The sequence below is a fragment of the Momordica charantia genome (genome assembly GCF_013281855.1).
Source record: "Momordica charantia cultivar OHB3-1 chromosome 8 unlocalized genomic scaffold, Mcharantia_2.0 BLBB01000008.1, whole genome shotgun sequence".
NCBI lineage: Eukaryota > Viridiplantae > Streptophyta > Magnoliopsida > Cucurbitales > Cucurbitaceae > Momordica > Momordica charantia.
The window spans coordinates 13,455,401-13,472,233 of record NW_028275166.1 but is presented as its reverse complement, the minus strand read 5'-3'; the positions used below and the strand labels follow the sequence as shown (position 1 = coordinate 13,472,233).

General features: G+C 45.1%; 1 long non-coding RNA gene across 1 annotated transcript; it reads right to left on the bottom strand.

Annotated features, from left to right (window-relative positions):
• Positions 1-636: 636 nt before the first annotated feature.
• Positions 637-1,463, bottom strand: LOC148209569 (uncharacterized). The gene is made up of 3 exons (XR_015793281.1): positions 1,310-1,463; positions 1,074-1,114; positions 637-719 (listed from the first exon to the last, which is right to left on the bottom strand). It is a non-coding gene; the product is annotated as an uncharacterized LOC148209569 (long non-coding RNA).
• Between the last annotated feature and the right edge of the window lie 15,370 nt (positions 1,464-16,833).

Sequence of the window (16,833 nt, the reverse complement as noted above, 5' to 3'; positions counted from 1 at the left end):
TCTCAAACACAAATTACAGAATTACAGAATTAAACATGTTTCGTACACACCAACCCCAACAACGATGCTCAGCCACCAATTAGTTGCATTCCTAATTGTCGACATCTTTGGTGTAAGAAAGACCTAATGAAAAAACAATACCCAAGTTAGATAAATGACGAACGAAAGATAGATAAGGTTAAGGAAAGTCACTTTCTAAAAAACATGTCTATCTATTAAAAATGACAAATGACCGTGATATTTGCAAATAACATTCTTAAATAAACAAACTAAGAGCCTATCACAATAGTATTGTTTGCAAATACTATTCCAACGTTACAAAATTGATTAAACAAAAACCAACCTACGTACATATCTTCTATATCTTTAGTAATATCGTATAACGTAATACCCACATTATGTTGATCCAGGTTGTTTTGGACACTATGCATACAACAAGACATGAATGTTGATGAGCATCCATTGCTTCTATGACTCTAACTCTATCACCAACTTTCATTGCTGTAAATCTACTACACGCTTCCATTAATATCCTAATAGTTCCCAACTTGGCACAAAATATATTCTCAATAGGATTATATTTTTACACTACAAAATTAAGTCAACAAACTTAACCATAATTAATTCAATTACCTTGATAGCAATGACATTGCGCAAGCTCAAACAAAAAAATGTCAAAATTTCAGCATGACCTCTACTATAACATCCTAAAATCATACCTGAAATATGATACAAATAACACATTTAAACATGATAGGTATAGGACCACCCGTCCCTCCACAAACTACATTTAGCAAACATCCAATATTTCGACACATGTAACATAATAATTGTAATATAATGAGACCACACATCCCTGCACACAAACTATATTTAGCAACATCCAACATTTCTAATTATAATGGGACTACCTATCCGTCCACAAAAACTGTATCCAGCAACATATCCAACATCTCTAGTATTTCAATTCTACTAAAACAAAAAGTAATTCAACTAGTTTGACATCAAATAAACAAAACCCGTAAGTAAGTCTACGCAAATCTTCCAACAAAAGTTCCCCATTCAGTTCGAACCTGTCAATTTCTTCTTGGTGATATGCGCTTTTTGTGTTTAACTACAAAGATAGAGAAAGATAGTTGACATAAACACATAAAGATAGATCATTATACGTATAAGTTCACTCATGGGGTACTAGAATTTTACACTATTTCTCGTAAATACTCCTACACATAGTACTTCCATAATATTATCGGTTATGAATAAAATAAACACAATACATAAGTAAGGACAATATAAATTGTCAACTTACTTGTGTTATAAAGGGACGAGTGCTAGTTGTTCCAAGGTTAACTATATCTAACCTGCTAGACTTTTTGGACTAAACACAATAATTGTCATATTCAAGGAAAGCTAATAAACAAACATAAAACAAGGCAAGAGAATCAAGCTTAAAGAATATTACACCCACGCCAACTAGCTTAAACAATAAACAAAAATGGTGAATGTTTGTTGTGAGTCATTGAACATTTACTGTCTTCTTCATGAACTTTTGTTGATAAAAAAAAAATCGAGTACCCAATTCCCTCATGAATGGGCCTTAATTAATCAAACTACTCTTTCTCTTGCATTACTTTCCTTTGAAATGACAAAAGAGAAATCACATTCTTTTACCTTGATTTAAGGAAGCAACACAAAAAAGCAAACACTCCTCCGACTATAAAAATTATAAAAGTCCTTTGCTGGTTTCGAATGCAATCTTATTTGTTTTTTTGAGATATTCTTTGTTTATCTCAAAAGTGGTTGATGGGTGTTACTATATTTTGTTGATGCGCAAATTGATTTCATGTGTAAACATTATTCCTAAGTCTTATTCTTTATTCTCCTTTTACAAATCAAACTCATATTCTATCTTTTTCTTGGTACACTTTTATGGAACAAAATTTAGGTTGTATTTTGGATTATTATTCTCTTTTTGGCCTCCATTTTTAAGACATTATAGTTCATATCAAAAGGGTATCAATGTTTTGCACATAAAAATGTCAAAGATAAGACTTTGTCGTTTGTTTAATCAGTGTTACCCTTTCAATATCCATCTTTTGATCTTTCACACAATTTCAAAATTCTTTAGTCTTTAGGATTTTTAATTCTTAAGGTGTTGGTTCATAAATCTTTCAATTCATAAGTCTATAGAGCTTAAAAGTCTGCTGACTAATATCCGAGCCTACTTATTTATATGAATATCTTGAATTATAAGGTGTATTTGTAATTAAACATACGATGAGGCAACACTTGGAATCAATGCAATTGTCAATTTAAATTCAAGGGCTTTATAAAAGCCTTTCTTTCTTACATGCAGGCCAGTTCATTACCTAGACTACGAACTTGATATTCTTGGCAAGTGCATCTTAGGAAAAAAAAAATCATGGGAGGCAGACATTAGACTTTCTTATGATTATGAATGCAGTTTCATGCTTTATGGCCAGCATTTTAGACACAATGATTGATAAAAGATATATTTTTCAGAGAGAAACTAACCCATATTAACTTCATTAAGGAAGTCCTTATTGTTTTATCCGGAAACTTCATTTGTTAAAGCACCCAAATCCTTTAGAGCTCCCCACAACCCTTTCTACAATTACAATTTTTATAGGATTTGTCTTTCATCTACTTTCAATAATATTTTTTAATAAGTGCTATTATAGTTATAAAGATATTAAGAATTGAAGATATACCAGAGAGCGGCTGACCCTTTTTCCAATTCTAGCCTTGCATTATTTATGAATCTGAATATAAGAAAATCATAGAGAATTCAAATAAGACAACATTGGTTAGCCTATATATAGGGATATATTAAGCACAACAACAAGACAAATACATATTGGCATAAAAGAAACTAATTTATGCAAGATAAGCTGTGAATCTATAATTTGTTGTAGTGTATGATGCCTAAGAAATTCTACTAAGTTGAACCAATGGAGATCTTGTAAGCCTATACCAAACACTAAATTTCTCAGAGTTTCAAATACAATTCAAATAAAAAGCTAGAATATCAAAATTATAATTTTATCATCCTGCCCCATGCTCCCTCAAAGTCTCACAAACATAATCAATAAGAGACCTGTACTTATAAGAGGATTCATCCTCATTATAACATACACGAATGTTTATCAAAAGGAAAAAAAATAAGCAAGAATACAATGCAATTTCCTTATCATATTGAACAACAATTTTTATTTAAGCAAAGAAGCAAAGAATTTGAAGGTATAAAATATACACTTGCCTAAATTGAGAGACACTTTAAGGCATGAATTTTTTAACGTCACGAAGATAATTACAAGGGATCAATCAACATAATTGCACACAGATTTGACAAGAAATGAGAATGATTGGAGGGAATTCAGTGGTTGAAATCATTATGGATGATCTTGGATTTATTTCTCCATGATAATGAGAAATTGAATTAATTATGCACTTTCCTTAGAAGGTCTGCTGCATTTGTGGATAAACACAGCTGAAGGTAAGCTGAAGTATTTCATCAAAATAAATGAATAGTTCAAAATGGAAGAGAATTAACCACCTTGTTTTGCACTAAAAAACCCAAGGAGGAATTTTCCATATTTTGCAATCCTTTTCTGCACATTAAAACCATTACTCCACCTCAAGAAATCTCATATTCCTCTGATTATATAGACATAACTTAAGTTTCAGCAATAAAATTCTAAAACCAATTCCGAGCACAATTTAAACCTTGAAAGCATATAAGTTTCAAAATAAGGGAAGTTGGGAAGAGTCTCAATGGTGAAATTTTTTTGTCTCTAGGCATGGAAGTCGAGATCTTTATCGAGGTACAAAATGAAAAGTGGCAAAATTAGGAAAATAGGTTTCATATTCTGAAAATGGGTGGAAAAGTTAGATTGGACTAAAACCCTACGACCATATATAAATGCCTAAATAAAGAAGATTGATCAAAATTAATGCCTATTTTCATACAAGTCTCCCTAAGATCATACCTGAAAAGAAGTATAGACAATCACCCATCATGGAAAGATGAAGACAATGTATGATAGATTAGAAATCATGTGGTGAAGCCTTTGTCATTTTTCTGACTTACGATGTGATAAATTGGGACCTGATTTAAGTATATGGCAGTGAACAAAACCATTACTAAGAGAAGAAAGGAAAAGTGACATAAAATAAGCTCTAGCATTGATCCATAAGAGCAAAGGGATGTTTACCAAGAAACAGTCATCCAACTAGCTGGAGAAAGATCCACACTCTGAAGTGTAGTTAATTATGCAGTGAGATTGTTATACTGACAGTTTTTATTAGATACACATTCAAATATGAACCAATACAAGAATAACACACCCAACTTCAAAACAACTAAAATAACCCAATATTCGTAAATTGGAATTTAGGGGAGTTTCTTTTCAACAACGGAAGAAAATAAGAGGAAACAGAAACGGGCAATGAAGGACGACGAAGATCCTCGTGTTACAATCAAAGAGCTTTATCAAATTCATAAAAACTATTATATTACTAGGTCACAATGAGTAGTATACTATATTACTAGGTCACAACTAGTATACTAAAACAAAAAGTAAAAAGTAAAAAATTTAAGCAGTATACGCATATTAAAGCATACCAAGGGTTCCGATAACCATTAAGCTCCACCCAAATATATTGCTCTCATCGACCAAACTGGCAGATAATCCATAAACGGGGTTCTAGTAGAGATCCGAAAGCCATGAAGGAGAAAAGACAGTTCAGAGGAACATCCAAACCAGATAAACCCTACGAGAAAAGTCGATTTACAAAAATTGGATAAAGAATCGAATGAATTAAACCTTTTAAGTTGCTTTTGAAGGGGAGACTTGCTTGAGAAATAGCTAAGAAAAATCCTTCGATTTGGGGACAAGAGCCCTTCGGGCTACTTGATTGTGGAGGGAAGGAGAAGGAAGGAGTATAGAGAATCGCTGGACAAACAACGGAATGACGTCTTACTCATCAACAGAAGGATTCGGCCGAAGGGATTGGGAGCATCGCGTGTTCTAGAGAGAAAGAAAGACACGGGTTTGCGGTGATGGTTCTGTCTCGCGTGGCAATGGCGGCGTGGAGGTCGAAATCGTGCAAGGGTGAATTGAAAATTAGGGATTTAGTGGGTTTTGAGAATTTTTACAAAGGGGAAAGGATTTTAGATACTACAAAATAATTTTTAAATTCCAAAAAAATGAATTTAAAAGATGTTTTTAGTTAATTTTAAATTTTTCCTCTAGTTTTTCTCTGTGTTTTGAAATTTACATACTTCAAACAAAATTTCATTTTTTTCAAGATTTGTAATATATAAGCATTCATTAAATCTTTTTGGATGGAAGGAAAAAAATCTATGAAAATTTTGGGTATTAAAATATATAGGTAAAATTAAAGAGTAAAAAAAAAAATTGCAATTACTTGGCCTTCAATAGTTAAATAATATTCTGAATGCAAAATTTCGAATAAATTTTAGTCTTTTAGACTTTTATGTTTTCTTAACTTAAATTCCAACAAATTAGCTTAAAATATCTATAAGTTAATTCCTTTATTTTTTTTTTCCAGTTTTCTAATTTACAAATTTCGACAAAAATTTGTATTTTATTTTTCTTAAGATTTGCAATATCAGATTGCAATCCGTGGTATTGAAAATGTAAGCATTAATTAAATCGTTTTGGATTGATGAAAAAAACAATGAAAAACTTAAATAATATTCTGAGAGCAAAATTTCGAATAAATTTTAGGCTTCTAGACTTTTATGTTTTCTTAACTTACATTCCAACAAATTAGCTTAAAATAGTTAAATTCTTTATTTTTTTTCTTCAGTTTTGTAATTTATAAATTTCAACAAAAAATTGCATTTTTATTTTTCTTAAGATTTGCAATATCAAATTGCAATCCATTGTATTGAAAATGTAAGCATTATTTAAATCTTTTTGGATTAATGAAAAAAAAAATCCATGGAAAACTGACTTTAACACGAAAAGCAACTTTTAGTGACGTTTTATCAGATGTCACTAAAATACAGTTTTCCAACTTATAGTGACATATAAACAACGTCACGTAAAGCCATACCTTTTCACGAATAAGATTGGAATCTTCTTATCGTATCGTGACGATTATAAACCGTCACGAAAAATAATATTCCGTGACGTTTTATACGCGTTATGAAAAGCCGCCAATCCGAAGAACTCCGTCTTTTCCCGCCAAAAACGCGCCTCAATTTTTTTGTGACGTTTTTAGACGTCACGAAAAATAAGTTCTGGCCAACTTATCGTGACGGATAAAATTCGTCACGAAAACACAACAATCCGGAACACTCCGTCATTTCCCGCCAAAAACGCGCCTCAAGGTTTTTGTGACGGAAAAAAGCGTCACAAAAAGTCAAAAATCCGGAATTCTCCGTTTTTCACTCCAAAAATGTGTTTTAACCTTTCGTGACGTATTTAGAAAATCGTGAACAGTATTTTACTGTTCAGTACCGTCACGAAATCCAAAAATTCTAGTAGTGTAAAAGCAGTGGTGCAAGCTTTCCAACATATGCTATGGGGTGTTTAGACTGCCAAAGGACTTTATTAATGATTGTAATCGGCTTATGGCAAAGTTCTGGTGGGACGGTGATGTGGAGATGAGGAAAGTGCACTGGGCGAAATAGAAGAATCTGTGTGTCTCTAAATTCAAAGGAGGTGTAGGTTTCACAGACCTTGAGCTTTTTAATCAGGCCCTGCTTGCAAAACAAGGATGGAGAATAATGACTAAGCCTATGTCTCTCCTTGTGCGAACCTTAAAAGGAAAATATTTTAATGATTGCCATTTTACAGAGGCAACAAAGGTCTTGGGTGGCGAATTGGGAATGGGAAGAGGATTGATATCTGTTTGGGGAAGGGAATACCCTGGACACGTGGAGGACCCCTATTGGTGCTCCAAGATGGCTCATGAGTCATCCCAGCTCGGATAGCCGAGATGGCCGCCGCTAACGTCGACAAATGCTAAGTATGAGGGCCGAGGTGAACCTGGCCCAGGTCCGACCTACCGGGGAGCTCGGTAAGGGCCGATGTGAGCAACTGTCAGCGGCGTGATTATCGGGCGTAACCGTCGGTCCCGAGATTACCGAGCGTAACCGACGGTCCCGAGATTATCGGATGCAATCGTCGCGAGATTAGCGGGACTACCACCCATAAGTAGAGGGCCTCACTCCACGATCAGGTACGAAGATTTCTGACCTCGAACTAAACTGGGAATCCGACTTATACTGACTTGATCGTCGGAGTGCTCACCTTTTTGTGCAGGTCCGCCCAACTATTCAGATCGGTCCGGAGGCCGAGTTTGAGCTGCAATCAGAAATACACTGTTGTGCATATCCTTGCATAAACATTTGGCGCCGTCTGTGGGAACGACAATCTCAGTCATCCCAATTCTTTTAAACCAACACGCGAGTGAACATGGTTCAACCAGCGAACTCGACCAATACGACAGATCGAAGGACTCTGGCTGCCAGCGATGCCCACCAGAGAGAGGTCGGAGCAGCAGCAGTAGAGGGGCAAGGTCACGACGGCCTAGCAACGGAACCCCTCCGCAGGTCGGCACAGATCACCGCGCCTACCCTACCGCCTGCACACCCGAGGACGTCCAAGGCCACCCGTGGTCGAGGTGGGACCTCTAAGAAGGACGCCCGGGGTCCAGCCCCGGCTCCAGCAAGCGAGAACTTTGATGCGCTCCAGAGAGAGATGGAGGCAATACGCACACAAATGCGCTCCATGGAGGTAACGTATAACGAAATGATGCTAGCTGCAGGCGCAAGGTCCCGATCTGAAAATCGAGTGACGCGCGTGGACGCACGCGAGCAAAGGGGTTCCCACCTCGGCCCAGCCGAGGAGGAACGTCCCGAGGACAACGAGAGCGAGGGGTACACTCGCCAGAGGGGAGACCTCCGTGAGCATCTCAACAGAAAGAGAGGCTCGTCTCTCCGAAAAGGGCAGTCACCATCCCGCTCACACAGGAGCTCCAACCAGCAGGCTGAATCCTCCCGCAATCTCGTAGGGATAATCACAAGGGAGGAGTTCGACCAGCTGAGGGGCGAGCTCGATGCTCAGGTGGAGGCCTTAAAGGCCAAATGTGAGCAGAAAGACGATTCACTGAACGATGGCGACTTGGGAGAATCGCCCTTCACCTCGGACGTTTTGGAAGCACCAATCCCTCCGAAGTTCAAAGCTCCTACCGTGAAGCCTTACGACGGGACGAAGGACCCCAAGGACTATGTTGAGGTCTTTGAAGGCCTCATGGACTTCCAAGCGGCATCAGACGCAATCAAATGCCGCGCCTTTCAGATCGCACTTACTGGCAGCGCGCGATTGTGGTATCGGAGACTGCCGGCCAGGTCGATCTCGACTTACTCTCAGCTGAGAAGGGAGTTCCTTGCCCAGTTCTCTTCTCGGCACTATGACAAAAAGACAGCGACCCATCTCGCCACCATCAGGCAGAAGGAGGGTGAGACACTGCGGGAATATGTCACCAGATTCCAGGAGTTGCAGTTGAAGGTCGCACACTGCTCCGATGACTCGGCCATGTGCTATTTCCTCACCGGTCTAGCCGACGAAGCCCTCACGGTGAAACTTGGGGAGGAGGTCCCGGCCACCTTCGTCGAGGTGCTTCAGAAGGCGAAGAAAGTCATCGATGGACAGGAGCTCCTCCGAACCAAAACTGGCTGACCGGAGCGAAAGATCGGCCGGGGCAGAAGTGGAAAAGATGTAGAAAGGGCAGATCCCAAGTCCAAGGACAAGGGATCCTTTTCCAGCGGCCGAGCTGAGATCGAAGGGCGGAGAGCGGACCTACCAGGAGCCGACCTTACGAGCGCTTCACCCCGACCACGATTCCAATTTCCGAGATCCTAACGAACATCGAGGAGTCTGGAATGGAAAAACTACTCAAGCATCCTGAGAAACTTCGGGGAGCCCCGGAGAGGCGCAGCAAGGACAAGTATTGCCGCTTCCATCGAGAGCACAGCCACAACACGTCGGACTGCTGGGAGTTGAAGCGTCAAATTGAGGATCTAATTCAAGATGGCTACTTCAAGAAGTTTGTGGGAAAGCCCAGGACCAGCTCGGCAGAGAAAAAGGGAGAGCGAAAGCGTTCAAGGACGCCACCCCGGCGCACCGACCGACCTGCAGTCATCAATACCATTTTTGGAGGGCCAAGCGGGGGTCAGTCCGGACATAAAAGAAAGGTGTTAGCCCGTGCAGCCAGGCGCGAGGTGTGCATCATCAGGGAGCAGGGGCCGACCTGCCCAATCACCTTCGACGGTGCAGACTTGGAGGAGGTCCACCTGCCCCACAATGATGCACTTGTGATTGCTCCCTTGATTGATCATGTGGTGGTCAGGAGAGTGCTGGTAGACGGGGGCGCATCTGCTAACGTCCTGTCCTTACCGACCTACCTCGCCTTGGGATGGACGAGGTCGCAATTGAAGAGAAGCCCGACACCGCTGGTTGGTTCTCTGGAGAATCGGTCATCCCGGAGGGTTGTATCGACTTGCCGGTCACGCTGGGGCAGGACCAAACTCGGGTCACTCATATGGCCGAGTTCGTGGTGATTGACGGTAGATCGGCCTATAACGCCATCTTTGGGAGACCCATCATCCACTCATTTCGGGCCATTCCCTCAACACTTCATCAAGTTTTGAAGTATCCCACCCCCAATGGCGTGGGCACGGTCCGAGGAGAACAGACCGCTTCGAGGGAGTGTTATGCCTCCGCACTTAAAGGCTCATCGGTCTGCGCCCTCGAAACTCTCGCCGGTGGGGATGGGACGCTCGAGTTCGAGGCCGACCTGCCGAAGAGGGAGTTTGCCGCACCCACTGAGGAGCTCGAGCTTGTTCCTCTGCTTGGTCCCGAGAAGCAGGTAAGCATAGGAACCAAGCTGGGGGCCACCGACAGAGAGGAGCTAATCCACTTCCTCAGATCCAACTCGGACATCTTTGCGTGGTCCCATGAGGACATGCCTGGCATTGACCCGCGAATTATGACGCATCGCCTCAGCATAGATCCGTCATTCCGACCTGTGAAACAAAAGAGAAGACCTATAAACAAGGAGAGGAGTGATGTAATTGTTGAGGAAGTTAACAAACTTTTGAAAGCTGAATACATAAGAGAAATTTCGTATCCCGAGTGGCTCTCCAATGTTGTATTAGTTAAAAAATCTAACGGCAAGTGGAGAATGTGCGTAGATTTTACGAACTTAAATAAGGCATGCCCGAAAGATTGCTTCCCACTGCCGAGGATTGATCAGCTCGTGGACGCCACAGCCGGGCACGAACTGCTCACCTTCATGGACGCCTACTCTGGGTACAAACAAATCAAGATGCATGTCCCAGATGAAGGTCATACCGCTTTCATAACAGACCAAGGTCTGTATTGCTACAAGGTCATGCCCTTCGGGTTAAAGAACGCAGGAGCGACCTACCAGAGAATGGTGAACAAAATGTTCGTCAAGCAGATCGGCCGGAATATGGAAGTGTATGTGGACGACATGCTTGTCAAGAGCAAGCAGTCTAAGTCGCATCTCTCCGATCTGACCGAAGCCTTCGAGGTTCTGAGGGCATATCAAATGAAGCTCAACCCAGCTAAATGTGCCTTTGGAGTCTCTTCAGGAAAATTCCTTGGCTTCATGGTGAACAACCGGGGAATTGAGGCCAACCCCGAAAAGATTAAAGCCGTGATCGCGATGGAGGCACCTAAGACGCTGAAACAGCTTCAGTGCCTCAATGGCAGGATTGCGGCCCTGAACCGGTTCGTTTCACGATCGACAGATAAGTGCCTTCCTTTCTTCAAAATCCTACGAAAGAAAGGGCCGTTTGAATGGACAGCAGAGTGCGAGCAAGCGTTTCAGCAATTGAAGCCCATGCCGGGGGACAAGCTCCAATTGTACTTAGCAGTGTCTGACAATGCCGTCAGCTCGGTCCTAATCAGGCAAGAGGAAGCGCGGCAAAACCCGGTCTACTACACAAGCAAGGCTATGACCGAAGCCGAGACTAGATACCCTCAGATGGAGAAGTTGGCTCTCGCTTTGGTCACCTCGGCCCGACGGCTCAGACCATACTTCCAAGCCCATACGGTGGTGGTGCTCACTAACTTGCCCCTAAAAAGCATCTTCCATAAGCCGGAAGCTTCTGGACGCCTAATGAAGTGGGCGATAGAGCTAAGTGAGTACGACATCCAGTTCGAACCCAGAACTGCGTTGAAAGGACAAGCAGCGGCAGATTTCATAGCCGAGCTCACACCACCTTCCAAGCTGAGCGAGTCCGACCTACCTTGGACAGTCTATGTCGACGGATCCTCCAATGAGAAGGGGTGCGGAGCCGGGGTCCTCTTGCTTGGACCAGGGGGCGAGCAATTTGAGTATGCCTTGCGGTTCGGCTTCCAGACTTCTAACAACGAGGCCGAGTATGAAGCGTTTATTGCCGGCCTGCGAATCGCTAGAGCATTGGGGGCCTCTTGTGTTAAGGTCTTCAGTGACTCCCAGCTGGTTGTGAGCCAGATCAAGGACGAGTACCAAGCCAAAGACACCTGAATGGAAAAATATTTGGGCAAGGTCAGATCGTACCTCGCCCAGTTTCGAACTTACGAAGTAAGCCGGGTTCCACGAGCAGAAAATTCTAATGCTGACGCATTGGCCAAGTTAGCATCGGCGTACGAGATCGACCTGGCCAGGTCGGTCCCCGTCGAGATCTTAGATCATCCCTCGATCTCAGAGCCAGATCTGATGGAGATCGGCGCTCCAGAATCTTCATGGATGGACCCGATCGCGGACTTCATTAGGGGCAACTCACCACAAGACCCCAAGGAGCGCAGAAAGTTGGCAAGGCGGGCAGCTCGGTTCGTGGTCCGAGATGGGGCATTGTACCGGCGTGGCTTTTCCCTGCCTCTATTGAGATGCCTAACCCCCGAAGAGGGCCTGTACGTCCTCAGAGAGATCCACGAAGGAGTGTGCGGCAATCACTCAGGCGCCCGGTCGCTGTCAGCCAAAGTGATCCGACAAGGATACTATTGGCCGACCCTCAGCCAGGACGCCAAGAAGTTCGTTAGAACTTGCGACAATTGCCAACGCTACGGAACCATAATCCACCAACCTCCCGAGCTGCTCACCCCCATCTCGGCCCTGTGGCCATTCGCGCAGTGGGGGGTAGATAACATTGGTCCTTTCCCTTTGGGCAAGGGCCAGACCAAGTTCGCTGTGGTTGCTGTGGATTACTTCACCAAGTGGGCCGAGGCCGAGGCGCTCTCCCACATAACGGAATCCAGAGTCACGCCCTTCGTATGGACGAATATCATATGTCGCTTTGGTATACCGCAGGCCATAGTGACAGACAATGGGAAGCAGTTTGACAACGCCAAGTTCAAAGACTTTTGTAGCAGACTTGGCATAAGTCATCTTAGTTTGTCCCCCGCACATCCGCAAGCAAATGGGCAGGTGGAGGCAGTCAACAAGATCATCAAGCGAGGCATCAAACTTAGACTGGACTCCAGGAAAGGCAGGTGGGCCGAGGATCTACCAGAGGTTCTATGGTCGTACCGGACCACCCAACGAGAGTCGACAGGTGAGACCCCGTTCTCCCTGGCCTTCGGCTCCGAAGCTGTAGTCCCGGTTGAGGTCGGCATGCCATCTGACAGAGTAGAGCGTTACGAACCTACGACAAATGAGGAAGAGCTGCTCCTCAACCTCGACTTGTTGGAAGAAAGAAGAGCAATGGCCCAGCTACGCCTGGCGGAATATCAGGGCAGAATGGCCAGACATTACAATGCCCGCGTTCGACCTCGGGCCTTTCAGGTCGGACATCTGGTCTTAAGGAGGGTCCAAACGCATGTGGGCGCCCTTGATCCGGCCTGGGAGGGCCCGTTTGAGATCAAGGGCATAGTCCGACCTGGGACGTACATATTGGCCGATCTGAAAGGAGACGTCCTTGCGCACCCGTGGAACGCGGAGCACCTGAAACGTTATTATCCTTGAAATGCCAGAAGGATTTTCAATGGATCTGTAAACACTGTTTCAAGAGAATTATGATCGGAATAAATGTGATTATTTAATTTCCTGATTCCGAGTTCGACCAGAAATTAAATGGGGGCCACGGACTCCCACGCGACCACATTCCAGCAGTCGGTCAAAATTCAATCCTCTAAAACCTAAGGGTACGAGGTGCGATGCCAAAACCACTGATGAACTTAAAATTCAAACCTAAGGCAAAGGGATGATGTGAAAAGTTCAAACTGGTCAAGCCTCCGAACTTAAGGGTACGAGGAGCGATGTGAAGAAAAGCTACGGACTTGGGATTTTAACCTTTTAACGTTTTTAAGTTAAGAGTGCGATGTTAAAAATCCAGAGTTGGTGCAATGCGTTGAATGCTAGACAGAGATTCACATTCAAACTTTCAAGTTAAATTGAAGGCGCGACCTCAAAAGTAAGAGGTGCAAGGTGACATTGGCTGCAGTTCAAAGAAAAAACAAAGAAAAGATGTGGCCGACAACAAAGTAAAAACAAATGGAAGCCTCTTTATTAAATTGAGAGTAGAGCCAAGGCTTATAGACCTTGCAGCTCTGCCCTGATACTTACAAACAAAAAGAAGAGAAGAGAGACAGAGAAAAGCCTCATGAAGGATGATCGCCTAAGAGTCCGCCTGAGGAGCGCCCTCCTGTGTGGTGCCGACCCGGTCCTCTTCGAGATCGGAGTAGTCAGAGTCCAGATCTCTAACATACTGATCCACCAACGCTTGGGGACCAGGGGTGCCGCCAGGCCCAGACGCCCACTTCTCGGCATACCTCTTTTTCAGATCGCTGAGATCGATCTGAAGGTCGGGCATGTCGGAAGCAATGCCCTTCATGAGGAACTTGAAGCCCGCGTCAGAAAAGTCTTTGGCAAATCCATCGAAGTCAGGATGTTGCCTAAACGATTCCTCCAATAGGACTCTATTGCTGAGGCGCTCCTTCGCCGTCTCCAGCTCGGCAGTCGCATGCTCCAGCTCCTTATCCTTCGCTTCAAGCGCCTGGAGCATGTCGTCCTTCTCCTTCAGGAGTTGGAACTTCTCCTTCTCCAAGCCCCTGGTGATAGCGTGGGCAGCTCGGAGTTGGGCCTTGCGCCTGTCTTCTTCCTTCTTCAGCAACTCGGCCTGGGACTCCACCTCGGCCTTCAAAATCTCCACCTCAGCGTGAGCCTTCAGCAGCTCATCCTTCATGGTGGAGGAAGCAGCCTCCAAGGCAGCAGAGAACTCCTCTTTCTCCCTCGCTGCCAGAACTTCCCTCCCATCCAGCTCGGCCTTTACAGCCAGAGCCGATTGAATGGAAGCAACAAACGCCTGAGAAACGATACAAGGAAAAAGTTAGACCGAGCTACCCGTTAGGCGAAATTAAGCAAAAATGGGGACACTAGTCTTACCTCGGCGGCGTAGTCGATGGTCCTCTGCAGAACGGACCCAGGGTCGCTCACAAATTTGGACGCCCTCCTTAGGCAGCGGTCCAAACTTGCAGCTGAGATGCGGGACACCTGGTCCCTCACCCCGGAACTTGACGGCTCAACTCTGAACCGTGCCGACACGTCGGACGTCCCGCCCATCCTGGCCGCAGGATCGTCCACCCGATCTGCGAAATTTGCAGGCAAGATCCTGCAAGCTCCGACCTCCGAGGGGGAGATCGCCTTCTTTTTCTTCCTTCTTCGCTTCAGAGGGGCTTCCTCCCTCACCTCCTCACCCAAAGGCGGGGCGTCCACCGCCTCGGTCTGATCCCTGGGGCGCTTCTCCCTCGAGGGACCCCCAGAAGACTCCAGCTCGATCACCGGGGCTGGATCTTCCGCAGGCAGGCCCTGCCACGGCAGGGGTGGTAGGTTTCGAACTCTAGGCGGCCTCAAGAGCGTGGGCTCGGCCCTTGGACTTGCGCTTCACGCTGCTTGCAAATCCGCAAACCATGGCTGCAAAATAAAAACAGGGGTCATCACAAGGTTAGAGGAAAAAGGAGTGAGGCAGGCTCGGCATACCAAGTTCAGAGTTCGGCCTTGAGGATTCAATGGGACGAACTGCAGGGTTGTAATCTAGCAGCCCGGACTCAAGCAGCAGCTCGTCGGTCACCAGGGTTCCGACCTTCCTACCCCTCGGAAAGCGCTCCTTGTAGTATTTCAGCGTGTCGAAGGAGGCTTGCGTAAGCTCGGGAACTGGTCGGATTGAAACTGCACAAAGACCAAATTTGAGTTAGACCTGAATGACAGAAAAGAAAATTACAAAAAGCAAGAACTACTCCGTACCTAGGTTCCCAAACCTAGTAGGGACGTCAAAGAAGGAACGACCTGACTCGTCCTTTGCGAGCCATTCCCCAGAAGCGTAGAACCACTTCCTCACCCATCCCTTGATGGAGGTCGGCCCCTTAACTATACCGCCAGCGCCTTTCCTTGCGCACATATAGAACCGACCAGGCTTCTTAGCTATCCTTTTCGCTTCGAAGCACGCGAGGAGCTGGTCTACGTCCAACAGCTCGGCCTCCTCACTATCCCGAGCTCGTAGCCAAAAAAGGATGGCCAAAGCGAAAATGACACCCCACCCATTGGGGGCCACTTGAGCCGGAGCCAACCCAGTCCGGAAGAGAAATTCTTGGACGAAAGGGTGAAGGGGAAGTCTGAGGCCGTACTCAAACATTTTGAAGTAGAGAGTGACCCATCCCTCTAGAGGATTGTCAGCTCTCTCCCCCTCCTCCGGAAGCCTGAGGAGGATGTTCTCAGGGATAGCGAACCCCCTACGAAGGGATCCGAGGTAGTGCTCAGGTATCCTAGAAGGGTATTCCAAACCCTGACCTGAAGTGGAGGCGTCACTATCCTCCCCGTCGTCGGAGAATCTAAAGTTTTCTATCTCTTCGAGCTCGAACTCTAACCTACGAGCTAAGTCCTCATCGGATCCTAAGTTGTTGCTAAAAGAGGACGACATGGCAACTACGTTCGAAAGAGAAAGTGAGGGAAGAGACCGACCTACCAAGGGTTCGAGCTGCCTTCAGATCGAACTCCAAGAATTCAGGGAACGTAAGGTATGACCTGAAGGATTGGGGGCATTTATAGCCCGTCGGAAGAATTTCCCCACCGTACACGTGTAATCAACGAGCGGCTAGGATCCTCCCTGAGATCCGAAGCGTCGGAATATTTGAATATTCCGACGATAAATCTTCCGCGACGGTTATATTTCCCCACGAATAGGAAGTCGCCACGTGTCCAAAAGCAGGTCGGATGAACTTCTCTGCCAGGTCGAGATCGGACCGGACAGAGAGGGGGCCAATGTTTGGGGAAGGGAATACCCTGGACATGTGGAGGACCCCTGTTGGTGCTCCAAGATGGCGCATGAGTCATCCCAGCTCGGATAGCCGAGATGGCCGCCGCTAACGTCGACAAATGCTAAGTATGAGGGCCGAGGTGAACCTGGCCCAGGTCCGACCTACCGGGGAGCTCGGTAGGGGCCGATGTGAGCAACTGTCAGCGGCGTGATTATCGGGCGTAACCGTCGGTCCCGAGATTACCGGGCGTAACCGACGGTCCTGAGATTATCAGATGCAATCGTCACGAGATTAGCGGGACTACCACCCATAAGTAGAGGGCCTCACTCCACGATCAGGTACGAAGATTTCTGACCTCGAACTAAACTGGGAATCCGACTTATACTAACTCGGTCGTCGGAGTGCTCACCTTTTTGTGCAGGTCCGCCCAAGTATTCAGATCGGTCCGGAGGCCGAGTTCGAGCTGCAATCAGAAATACACTGTTGTGCATATCCTTGCATAAACAATATCCAT